The sequence below is a fragment of the Microcebus murinus genome, chromosome 5, assembly GCF_040939455.1.
Source record: "Microcebus murinus isolate Inina chromosome 5, M.murinus_Inina_mat1.0, whole genome shotgun sequence".
In the NCBI taxonomy this organism is placed as follows: Eukaryota; Metazoa; Chordata; class Mammalia; order Primates; family Cheirogaleidae; genus Microcebus; species Microcebus murinus.
Window position 1 is genome coordinate 66,395,146 of NC_134108.1, and position 10,193 is coordinate 66,405,338.

The following is a 10,193-nucleotide window of genomic DNA, read 5'->3' on the forward strand; positions in this document are numbered from 1 at the left end:
TCTGCCAGTTATAGAGTCCAAATTAGCTTTTTCTCGGCCCCTTGTAACCGTAATAGTTCGTTTCCTGACGGGCAGCAGGTCAGTGTACCGAGACACCGAGGGTCGCAGCAGGGAAAGAGCTTAATCGCAGGGCTGCAAAACGAGGGCATGGGAGGACATCTCACATTCGCCTTCCCAAGAAGTTTGGGGATAGGGATTGTAAGAGATCTGGACAGACGGTGGGACAGATGGCCAGCTGAGGTGTGGGGATCACTGATTAGTCAGGAAGTGAGGGGTGAAGTTGTGGGACAGGGGGATGAAGAAACCACATGTTTTTGCTGAGTTGGTTCCTTGGTGGGGGTCTTCAGACTGGCTGGCGTCAGCCATTTCCGCTAGAATTCAGGGTCTGAAAAACAACTTAAGCAACGCTTGAGCAACAGTCTTACTTTAGCCTCGGAGATCCTCTCCATAGGAATAGTGGAGAAGCAGGCGGTCAGCACAGGACATTACTCTCAGTTAGCAATTGCAAGGAAGTAGGTGAAAGTGCACCAGCGCACCCTGCTGAATGCTAGACTATATTTCCGCCTAAAGCCTGGCTTGTGATTCTGGTTAACCCTGTGAGGGTGGTTTCGCTCTGACCCATTGGGACATCTGTGAGTGCTCTCCCTGCAGTTGGAATGATAAGGTAGCCCATCTCTCAGGATTCTTCCCTGAATCGTGCTTTTCATTAAGTTCCTAGTGTATATTTCTGACTTCAGGAAAACTCCCTTGAAAAAGTTTGCTTGATGTCCCTGTGTTTGCTTTCAGTGACTTGCTGAATGTCACCTGCATCAGTTTTAACTAGATTCAGCTACAAGCAACAGAGTAAAAATAACAATAGATCAAGTAAGATAGAAGTCTGGAAGTGGACAATCCGGGATGGGATAGCAGCTCTGCTCCAAAGTCCCCAGGGAACAAAAGCTCAGGCTGTGACCAGCTCACTGCTTGCTGCCTCACGGGGTGGGGTGGGGGGGGAGTTGGGGGGGTGTACGGTGGCCCTTGACCTCGTGGTTTAAGATGGTCATTGTTCTGCATTTGAGGAAGCAGGATGTTTAAAGGGACAGAGAAGGGAGGAAAGGGCCCCTCAGCTCCTTCAAGGAAAGCTCCAGGAGGCAAGGGAAGTTCCCAGTGGGTGCCACACATTTCCCACCAGTACCTCCACCTGCAAAGAATGCTGGGGAAAGTGTTTACTCTGAATAGGCACATACCTAGCTAAAAATAGGGGATTCTGGGCCGGGTGTGGTGGCTCATGCCTGTAATCCTAGCACTCTGGGCAGCCAAGGCGGGTGGATTGCTCAAGGTCAGGAGTTCGAAACCAGCCTGAGCAAGAGCGAGACCCCGTCTCTACTAAAAATAGAAAGAAATTAATTGGCCAACTAAAATTATATATAAAAAATTAGCCAGGCATGGTGGCGCATGCCTGTAAAGTCCCAGCTACTCAGGAGGCTGAGGAAGGAGGATTGCTTGAGCCCAGGAGTGTGAGGTTGCTGTGAGCTAGGCTGACACCACAGCACTCTAGTCCGGGCAACAGAGTGAGACTCTGTCTCAAAAAAAAAAAAAAAAAAAAAAAAAGGTGGTTCTGGAAGAAAGGGATACACACAGAGGAGGAAGGAGTAGTTCCTGCTGTAGCTCTCATGAACACAACAACTTGTTTCTATGAAGCGCCAGCTGAGAACTATTAGTGTTAACCAAAGTGAGTGACTGAGGCGAGAGTCTCAATCAACTGGGGTTTATTGAGCCAGAGCTTAGGGGTGCCAGGAGAAAACAGCGACTGTAGCCAGCGTTCTCCAAGAGGTATTTTCAGAAGGTTTAGTATTTATACATTTCCTTAAATGGGGGGGAAGGCAGGTAAGATGAAGGGGGGTAGATGGAAGAATGATTGAGCTCATCTTGTCTCTGTTCTTGGAAGATAAACATTACCTGTGTGACATCTAACAGACTTTAGTTTTAGGAGCTGGATTTAGAAAGCAGACCTAAAGGTACAACTGACATGTCCTTCTTTTATGGGAGGATATACATCTTGAAAGATTCTGATGCCAGAAAAGAACAATTTTGAGGGCAGTCATCTGGGGATGCCTGAGGTCTTTTGCCTTTCTGTGGGGTTCTGGCTAATGTATAATACTTTGACTCGAGGTTGAATGCAACAGCTATTCATTTGGGAAAAAGATGGCGGTGTTGCCTGACTCAGTCTCCAGGCTTAACTGTCCCTTTGGCATAATAAGTTTGGAGGTCCTGAGATTTTTTATTTCCTTTACATTAGGAAGCTCATATATAAGGACAAAATGTTTCACCACTGCCCTCTCCCTCTTTCCCTCTTTCCCAGATAATTTCTTGTTCCTATCTCAGAGATAAATGGGTCTTTCTAAAGCATTTTATTGATGCCAGGAGATTCTGTTAACAACTGAGACTCAGAATATTTCTGTGCCCAGAAATAGAACCTGAGCACTGAATCCCTGCCATCATTTATTTTGAAAGAGCCCAGGATTTCTTTCTTTCCCCTAAACTGTCAATTTTGGGACAGGCAAATGGAGTCAGCAAATCCAAGGCAATTCTCCTTAGGACAGTCTGAGAAGGCCCCTCCACTAACTGCCTCACCCCTCCATGTGACCACCATCGACAGAAAAGAACCCAAACTCTGTATAATAATTTAAAGAGGTTTGTTCTGGCCTGAATATGTGTGACCATGGCCCAGAGAGCCACGCCCAAGAAACCTTGAGCAAGCAGTCCCGCCATGATTGGGTTACAGTTTGGTTTTATACATTTCAGGGAGATAGGAATTACATGTTAAGTCATAGATCAATACATGGAAGGCATACATTGGTTCAGCCCCAAAAGGCAGGACATCTTGAAGCAGGGCATTACAAGTTGCAGGTGGGTTTAAATATTCTTTTTGTAATTTGTAATTTGTTAAAGAAATGAAGCTTTGTCTAAAGGCTTGGAATGTTTTAAGATAAGGAAGTCTGTTAATTAGAGACAGGCCATCGGACATATATTGGACATCCCCAGACTTAAGTGATATGTTAAGTAAATTGATGACCTACAGGTGTGGTTTAAGCTTTGCCTTGTATAACCTTAATGAGTTAATGAGTTACAAAGGATATCTCCAAGAAGGGAGGGGGGCATGAGGGGGCTTAAGATTTTATTTTGGTTCACACCACTCCCCACACTGCCCTCTCTGGCGGCTGAGCTGGCCTGTCTTCCCCATACTCTAAGGGGGCCTTGATTACCAGATTCGAGAGGGAAAGACGAGGCCGAACCGCATATTTTCATGACCTCCATGGTGATTCGTGGTCTTGGGTTGTTTTCCCAGGAGTTGTGAGGGGTTTGCCCTGAATCACCCCCATCCCCTTAGTGAACAATGGTGCATTGTTTTGAGATTTTCTGCAGGCTTAAAGGATGTAAGTGTGACCACAGAGACGTTCAACTGAGTTTGCATATCTTTAAGAAATTGAGTCACTAGGCAAATATAAAATATGTACATTAAGAATAAGAAGGGGCCGGGCGCGGTGGCTCACGCCTGTAATCCTAGCACTCTGGGAGGCCGAGGCGGGCGGATTGCTCAAGGTCAGGAGTTCAAAACCAGCCTGAGCGAGACCTCGTCTCTACCATAAAAATAGAAAGAAATTAATTGGCCAACTAATATATATAACATAAAAATTAGCCGGGCATGGTGGCTCGTGCCTGTAGTCCCAGCAACTCGGGAGGCTGAGGCAGGAGAATCGCTTGAGCCCAGGAGTTTGAGGTTGCTGTGAGCTAGGCTGACGCCACGGCACTCACTCTAGCCTAGGCAAGAAAGCAAGACTCTGTCTCAAAAAAAAAAAAAAAAAAAAAGAATAAGAAGGGCCGGGCGCTGTGGCTCACGCCTGTAATCCTAGCTCTTGGGAGGCCGAGGCGGGCGGATTGCTCAAGGTCAGGAGTTCAAAACCAGCCTGAGCAAGAGCGAGACCCCGTCTCTACTATAAATAGAAAGAAATTAATTGGCCAACTGATATATATAGAAAAAATTAGCCGGGCATGGTGGCGCATGCCTGTAGTCCCAGCTACCCGGGAGGCTGAGGCAGAAGGATCACTGGAGCCCAGGAGTTTGAGGTTGCTGTGAGCTAGGCTGACGCCACGGCACTCACTCTAGCCTGGGCAACAAAGCGAGACTCTGTCTCAAAAAAAAAAAAAAAAAAAAAAAAAAAAGAATAAGAAGAACCCAGAGCACAATAAGTAGCTAGAGTTTAATGTTCTGGATGTTCCTTCTTAATAATAAAAGAAATAAGACATTTAAAAACATCACGTGAATAATAATGTGTGACTAAATGGGTTAGGAATCTGGACCATTTGCACACCTGTCATTAAAGTTATTACTTAGCTTAAGGTCCAAGAACAAAGACATCTTTTGTTTTACACAATACTATTCTGCTCCTGTCTACTGCATGTCCTGTGCACATTCCACATGAATATGGGCATCTACATAGTTGAAATGTATAGTCACATCTGTGTTTCCGGAAAAGATACGTAAAGGAAAATAGAAATCTCAGACTACCCCCCAACTCCTTGTGCAAAAAGAAATGTCAAAGCTAGAGGCTAAGTCTTGCAACACTCCTTTCCAAATGAATAGCTGTTACTAACATTATGCATCAGCCAGAACCCCATGGAAAGTTAAAAGGCTTCAGACATCTACAAGGACTGCCCCCACAGACCATTCAACAGGAAATTTCTTTGCTGGCCTCCCATAAACAAGGACATACCAATTGTAACTTTAGGTCTCAATGCTAAGTCTAGCTCCTAAAACTAAAATCTGTTCAATTCCACCCTAATAATGTTGACTACAAGTTTGTCCAGGAGCAGAATGGAGATGAAATCACCCATCCTTCCACCTGCCCAGGACATCTACATAATCGAGTCTTCCTTCACTCCCTTTTTCTCTTCATACATTCATGTTATCTTATGTAAAATGTAAATTTCCTGGGCACTAACTAACATCTCACAAGAATGTAGCCATTCACTTCACTCCCACCTATCCTATTCCTCTTTCTTTCTGTCTGTTCTTCTCCCTATAAATGCTGAGTTCCCAAATCTCTCCTCAGAGAGTGCAGATCACAGATGCTCCTGTGGTCTGTGATTGTCCTCGAACTTTGCTCAATACACCTCCATTGATTAAGATCTTTGCCTCAGTTGCTTAGTTTGGGTTATCAGCTACCTTTTAATAACTATTAATAGATAACTATATAACTATCTATAGCTGACAACTTTTACTGTGGTATGACTTGCATGCAGTAAAATGCACAGATCTTAAGTGTACATTTCAATGAGTTTTGACAAATGTGTAAACCCATTAGCTCACAATCCACACAGATAGAACATTGCTGGCACCTTATAAAATTCTCTCATGCCCTCCCCCTTACCCCGCAACCACTGTTCTGAGATCTGTCACCATTAGATTAGTTTTGTCATTTCTAAAACCTCATATAAATGGAATTATAAGGCATGTACTCTTTTAAGTCTGTTTTTTTTTTTCACTCAGCATAACTTTTAAGATTAATTCATGTTGTTGCATGTATCAGTAGTTCATTCTCATTTGCTGCTGAGTGGTATTCCATTGTATGAATAACAATTTCTTTATTCATTCTTCTGTGAATGGACATTTGTGTTGTTTCCTGTTTGGAGAAATAAAGCTTCTTAGAATAAATTCAAATAAATAAGTTATGTTATAAATTTATAAATAAAACCTCTACAAACATTTGTGTACAAGAGTTTGTGTAAACATGTTGTATAAACATTCTTCCTGGGTACATATCTAGGCGCAGAAATATTGAGTATTAGGTTGGGGTACATTTTTTTAAAATAGTTTTATTGACATGTAATTCACATGCCATACAATCTGCCTATCTAAAGTGTACAATTCAATGGTTTTTAGTATATTCACAGAGTCACGTAACCATTGCTACAATCAATTTTAGAATTTTTTCATCATCCCAGAAAAAACTCCCTGTTTTTTTACCATCACCCCTAATTTCCCCATCCTTCCACTCGCCTATCCCTAGGCAACCACTAGTTTACTTTCTGTTCCTATAAATTTGCCTATTCTAGACACTTTATATGAATGGAATCATACAACTGTGGTCTTTTGTGACCGATTTCTTTCATATTGTATATGTTTTCAAGATTCATCTATGTGGTAGCACATATCAGTACTTTATTTCTTTTTAATTGCCAAATGATCTTCCATTATACAGACAGATCACATTTTACTTATCCATTCATTAGTTGATGGACATTTGGTTTGTTTTCATTTTTGGCTAGTATGAATCATGCTGATATGAACTTGTGTACAAGTTTTGGTGTGGACATGTTTTCATTTCTCCTGGGAATAAACCTAAGAGTGGAATTGCTGGATTCCATGGTAACTACATATTTAACTTTTTGAGGAACTGTCAGACTGTTTTCTATTTTTATTTTTTGAGACAGAGTCTCACTCTGTTCCCCGGGCTAGGGTGCCGTGGTGTCAGCCTAGCTCACAGCAACCTCAAACTCCTGGGCTCAAGCAATCCTCCTGCCTCAGCCTCCTGGGTAGCTGAGACTACAGACATGTGCCACTGTGCCCGGCTAATTTTTTCTATTTTTTGTTGTTTGGCTAATTTCTTTCTGTTTATAGTGGAGGTGGATTCTTGCTCTTGCTCAAGCTGAGCTCAAGCAATCCTCCTGACTTGGCCTCCCAGAGTGCTAGGATTACAGGCGTGAGCCGCTGCACCCGGCCCGAACTGTTTTCTAAAGTGTGGGCACCATTTTACATTCTTACCAAGAATAGATGTGGCTTCCAATTTCTCTGAATCTTTACCAACACTTATTAGTGTATTTCCTTTTTCTTTCAGCCATCCTAGTGGATGTGAAATGGTATCTCATTGGGGTTTGTTTGTTTGTTTTTTGAGACACAGTCTCACTCTGTCACCTGGGTTAGAGAGCTGTGGCATCAGCCTAGCTCACAACAGTTTGAACTCATGGGTTCAAGCGATCCTTCTGCCCCGGCCTCCTGTGTAGCTGAGACTACAGGTGCTTGTCACCAAGCTGGCTAATATTTTCTATTTTTGGTAGACAGGGTCTCACTCTTGCTCAGGATGGTCTTGAACTCCTGACCTCAAGTGATCCTCCCTCTTTGGCCTCCCAGAGTGCTAGGAGCCACCTCACATGGCCCCCACTGTGGTTTTGATTTGCATTTCCCTGATGGTTAATGATGTCAACCATCTTTTCACATATTTATTGGCTGTTTGTATATTTTCTTTGGAGAAATGTCTATTCAAATTGGCCTTTTAAAAAAGTTTGGTTGTCTTTTAATTGTTGAGTTGTAGGAATTCTTTACAGATTCTAAATACAAGTCCCTTATCAGATATATGCTTTGCAAATATTTTCTCCCAATCAGTTGGTTGTCTTTTCACTTTCTTGGTGGTGTCTGCTGAAGGACCAAAGTTTTAAAATTTGATAAAGTCTAATTTATCTGTGTTTTCTTTGGCTGGTTGTGTTTTGGGTGTCATACCTAAGGTACACATTTAATTTTATAGAAAACTGACAGGTGTCTGTGTGAGTTGCGCACATCTTAGCACAGAACATGTTCATCAAAGATAGATAGTCCTGACTGAAGCTCAGCACTGGCAAATACACAACTTGAACCTTGCTTTGGCTGGATACAGTGGTGAGTGAGAAATTCATGGAAGAAGTTGGTGAGATGAAGCAAAAAAATACCAATTCATGCGGTTTTTGAAAGTTATCTACCAATTGCAATCGAATGAAGAAAACAGGCTTGGTTTGAAAATTCATGCTTTCAATTTAGAAACAGGTTGCTCCTCCTGGTGGACTATTAATTGTTCCATTTTACAGTGGAGAAAATTATTGGGCTCTGTTTCCTTACGTGTGAAATGGAGGCACTGATTTCTACCTACCTACCTTGCAGGGCTGTTGCAAGAAGCAAATGAAAGAATGCATGGAAAAGCAGATGTCAGCTTAAAGCCCTGTGTAAGTGCAAGGTGGTGGTGTCCTGTACAATGAATTCACACAGTTTTCCTTGTGCAACTACAGTGAAACGTTGTCTTAGTCTGTTCAGGCTACTGTAACAGAATACCATGGACTAGGTAGCTTAAACAACAAACATTTATTTCTCACAGTTCTGGAGACTGAGAAGTCCAAGTTCAAGACACTGGCAGATTCAGTGTGTGGTGACAGCTGTATTCTTGGTTAGTAGACAGCACCTTCTTGCTGTATACTCACATAGAGGAGAGCAGAGAGAGATCATCTCTCTGATATCTCTTCTTTTTTTTTTTTTTTTTTTTTTTTTTGGAGACAGAATCTTACTCTGTAGCCCAGGCTTGAGTGCCGTGGCATCAGCCTAGCTCACAGCAACCTCAAACTCTTGGGCTCAAGCAATCCTTCTGCCTCAGCCTCCCGAGTAGCTGGGATTACAGGCATGCACCACCATGCCCAGGTAAATTTTTCCATATATTTTTAGTTAGCCAATTAATTTCTTTCTATTTTTAGTAGAGATGGGGTCACACTCTTGCTCAGGCTGGTTTCAAACTCCTGACCTTGAGTGATCTTCCTGCCTTGGCCTCCCAGAGTGCTAGGATTATAAGCGTGAGCCACCACACCCAGCCTGGTATCTTTTCTTATAAGGACATTAGTCCCATTCATGAGAGCTTCACCCTCACAACCTGACTACCTCCCAAAGTGCCCCGCCTCTGAACACCATTACTTTGGGGATTTAGGCTTCATATGAATATGGGAAGGGGGATTCAACCCATAGCAAACATTTTACACCTGTCATGCATGATTCTAGGCATTTTGCATTTATTAACTCATTTACCTTTCTAAGAAGTGAGTACTATTGCTATTATTCCCATTTTATGAATTTGAGACCTGGACAGGTTTACCTCCCAGAGGCCATACAGGTGTAAATGACTTAAGTGGGATTTCAACACAGGTAAATCTGGCTCAAGTCTGAGCCGTTACTATTGCAATGTCTGCCTTTCTAAAAAGATGTCACATCTCCTCCTAGCATCCCCACTTTACAGTAACTCTCTCCAGCCACAGGCTTTGTTTACTTGTGGGAGGGTTGCTATGTTCAAATTCTTGGAAGTGCTATCCAGTAGATATAACTGAAGAAAGCTGAAAGTTTGCCTAAAATCTTAATGATTTCCCATTTTGGTCTTCTTGGAGGTTCATAGTGAGACTGCTGGGTAAGCCATATGCTAAGTGCACACTATAACAAGCTTTGTATTTATGGGACATTCAGAAGCACCAGCCCCTGCCAGGCGTAGTGGCACATGACTTGCCTGTGGTCCCAGCTACTCTGGAGGCGGAGGCAGGAGAATCGCTTGTGCCAGGAGTTCAAGACCAGCCTGCGCTATATTGCCCACCAACCGGATGGAGCAGATCCCACCATGGGCTCCTCCCACAACCGGCTGTCTTTCCCAGAACTCTCAGCATGGTGTCCAGGTGAGATGGGCAGTGCCAGCCACACTGCACGCTAAGAAGGAAGCATTCGCACATCCCGGGCAATTTGGTCATTTACTTGAATCTCTGTGTCCTCACTGCCTCGACAGTTTGGCCTTGCTTCTCGGAGATTTCTCTGGTGTCTCAGGCTCTGCCTCCTTTTGTGTGAGAGGCTACGGACAGCGGCTTGGGGAGGCACCTTGCGTGACTGGGGGGAGAGGAAGGGGTGGACAAAGCAGCATTTCTTTTTCTTTTCTATTTAAAAATTACTAGGAAGCACTAATTAACACCTGTAAATTGACCTGAAAGTAAGGCACTGGTTGTAAGCAAAATAATCATGATTGTCTAAAATTTTCATGTCTCTATCACAGAGGTTTCAGAGCATGAACTGTGGTGATTCTAAATTAGGTGAAATTTAACTCAGCAACTCAGAAATGACTGAATATTTAACTCAAGAAGAAGCAACTGAGAAAACCACCTGTGCTGCTATCTTTTACCATTTTCTACAGCAATGGTCCCCAACCTTTTTGGCACGAGGAACCATTTTCATGGAAGGCAATTTTTCCACGGCCTGGAGTGGGAGGGGGATTGTGGGGTTGGGCGGTGGCGGGGAGATGGTTTGGAGATGATTCAAGTACATTACATTTATTATGCATTTTATTTCTATTATTATTACAGTGTAATATATAATGAAATAATTCTACAAC